General features: G+C 38.1%; 1 non-coding gene across 1 annotated transcript; it reads right to left on the bottom strand.

Annotated features, from left to right (window-relative positions):
* Nucleotides 1–441: 441 nt before the first annotated feature.
* Nucleotides 442–514, bottom strand: TRNAK-CUU (transfer RNA lysine (anticodon CUU)). The gene has a single exon. It is a non-coding gene; the product is annotated as a tRNA-Lys (tRNA).
* Nucleotides 515–2,987: the final 2,473 nt, after the last annotated feature.

The following is a 2,987-nucleotide window of genomic DNA, read 5'->3' as shown; positions in this document are numbered from 1 at the left end:
CCCCCCTCCCAAATTTATATGCTTAATCCTTAACTCCCAATGTGATAGTATTTGAAGATGGGGGCCTTAGGGGGGTAATCAGGGTTAGATGAGGTTGTGAGTGTGGAACCTTGGTCCCATGGGATTAGTGCCCTTATAAGAAGAGACACCAGGGAACTTGGTTTTATTCTCCACAGTGTAAGGACACAGAGAGGAGGCAGCCTTTTATAAGCCAGGAAGAGAGCCCTCACCAGATACCAACCATTCTGGCACCCTGATCTCAGACTTCCAGCCTCCAGAACTACAAGAAATAAATTTTTGCTTATCCATCCAGTCTATGGTATTAAGTTATGGCAACCCAAGCAGAGCACTACACATGTTTTGGCCCAAGAATCTTTTTATTAGAAAACTTAGTATAACTTTTTTTTTTTTGGCCACACCACGCTGCTTGTGGGATGTTAGTTCCCCGACCAGGGATTGAACCCAGGCCCTCGGCAGTAAGAGTGCAGAGTCCTAACCACTGGACAACCAGGGAATTCCCACGTATTAATTTTTATTTTGGAGACATTACAGACAACAAATTAAGAAAAAATAAAATATATCAGGAGCTTTAAATCTTAACTTCCCCATGAGTAATAATAGTTACTATTATTATTACCATTATTATTACAGATGAGGAAACTGAAGTCTAGAAATGTTAAGTAATAATATGCCCAAGGTCTCTTTAATAAGGATCAGAGTCAGGATAAGCACCACGACTTGTCTTATGGCAATAACTCTGCTCTTTCCTCTTCATCCAAATCCTCTTTCTCCTACATTCTAAGAGAACTTGTTTGTTCCATTCATGAAACTCTTTATATATTGTCTTTCAATACAGCCATTTGTAAAAAAAAGTGTATACATAATCACTGACAACATAATAAATACATGGTCAAAATATTATTTTTTACATACCTTTCATCTTTTCACAAGTTGAGCCCTTGAGGCCAGGAGATATGGACCTGAGAAATTATGTCTCTATAAGGAGGTACCAACACTTTGAATATCTAGTGCTTGTTGAGGGACTTAATTCCTGTTATGAAAAGCTTAAGTTTATAATCATTACTCTGATATAGGCTTTTTATAACAAAAACTGTGTTAAAATAAAAATTGATGGAACCTTTAATTTTTAAAATTATGAAATAAAACCTTAGTGGATGAATAAGGTAAAAAGTTGGGAATAAGATATTTTTCAAAATTGAGTTATCTTCTCACCATTAAAAATGATAGGATATAGGGCTTCCCTGGTGGTGCAGTGGTTGAGAGTCGGCCTGCCGATGCAGGGGACACAGGTTCGTGCCCCGGTCCGGGAGGATCCCACATGCCGCAGAGCGGCTGGGCCCGTGGGCCATGGCCACTGAGCCTGCGCGTCCGGAGCCTGTGCTCCGCAACGGGAGAGGCCACAACAGTGAGAGGCCCACGTACCGAAAAAAAAAAAAAAAAAGATAGAATATAGAATAATATGTTCTTGAATAAAAGTGTGAGTAGAAATTTGCCATGTTATAGATTCTATAAAACTCTTGGTGCACTAAGTACATTTCACAGATGTTAATTGCTATTATCACTTATAAAAATACCAGTGATGAGGTCATTAGACATACTGTCCAGTCTAAATCCTAGTTTTAAAAAAATCAACTAATGCAAAAAGATGTCAGGAAAGTACCTCAAAATTATATTATCTGCTAAGCTAATCTAGAAGGCTTAATATATATTTAAATATATATTTATTTATTTAAATGTATTTATACATATAATAACGATTGAGCTTAAAAAAGATAAAAACTCAAAATATCTTTTATCTCATTTCTTTAGAAACCGTTGGTATCATTTTAGGTGGACGAACACAAGACAAGAGTAAAAAATAATACCTTCAGCTTGAACACTCTGGTACTTTATAAAAAAACACCTATTCCTTGTTCTGACTGCCTAAAAATAAAAATGATTTAGGAGCAAGAAGGTTTGAAACAATCTTTAAGTCAAGTAGTATATAAAAGCAATTATGAGGGGAGACGTGTTCTATGCTATGAGGGGAAAAGTATATAAAAATGTCAAAATGTAGCAATAAAAAGACTATAAACTTCATCCTTATGTCCAGTCAGGAAATGAAAGATCTTTGTACAGGCTGTGCTTTGAAAAAGTTAAAGTGCGCTATGAATTAAAGACATTGTAGGACCAGGACATTACTAGTTCTCAGAAAGGATAAGGGGAAGAAAGTACACACAACATAAAAGTGGTTGTTTTAGAACTTTCTTTCCATTTCTTTGTACGTGAGGGGAATAAAAGACAGACAGGATTTGCCATCATGTTTCTTCCCGCACAGAGAAGCTCTGGACAAAATACCGGCGCAGTCACCCGTGCTCAACCCCCTCCATCACTTTCCTTCCCCGCGCTGTGTGCCCCCTCCCTCCGCGTGGTTCAGGGCCTCTCTCTGTGGACCCCACCTGGACCAGTAGTTTTCTGCCCTGAGCTCCATTCTCCAGAGACTTGCGAGGCCTTGCCAACTGGATAAACAATATAAGCTAAAATGTTTCTCACTGATAAATGGCAAAGTGTGTTATCCAGCGTAGAAGACATTTCATTTTAATGCTTTATGCCAAAAAGAAAACGGCATAGACATTTCTGGCAAGGCCAATAGATGAAAACTCTGTGGGCCTTTGAACTTTCTCCAAATGAACCATTTCACCACATTCCCAAACCCTCCCTAAGTCAACAAAATAGAGCCTTCCGGTCTCACTGCCTACTTCCACCAGAAAAGCCCTCAAAATACTCAATCTTATATCCTAAGACCTCCTTACATTAAAGATGCCTCCATATACACATATATATATTAAAAGTTTAAAAAATTAAGTCTTTGGCCTTGAGTAGAACTTTTACCTCTGTCATTGTATTAGTTTTTATGACAGCAAAACAAATTACCAGGAAGAGAGGGACGTAAAGCATCATCCACTTATTAGCTTCCAGTTCTGTGG

This window comes from Delphinapterus leucas, chromosome 4 (genome assembly GCF_059928025.1).
Source record: "Delphinapterus leucas isolate spDelLeu-1000000601 "Yukka" chromosome 4, BTC_Dleu_Yukka2, whole genome shotgun sequence".
NCBI classification, from domain to species: domain Eukaryota; kingdom Metazoa; phylum Chordata; class Mammalia; order Artiodactyla; family Monodontidae; genus Delphinapterus; species Delphinapterus leucas.
The sequence above is the reverse complement of the archived record's forward strand: the minus strand, read 5'-3'. Positions and strand labels throughout refer to the sequence as shown.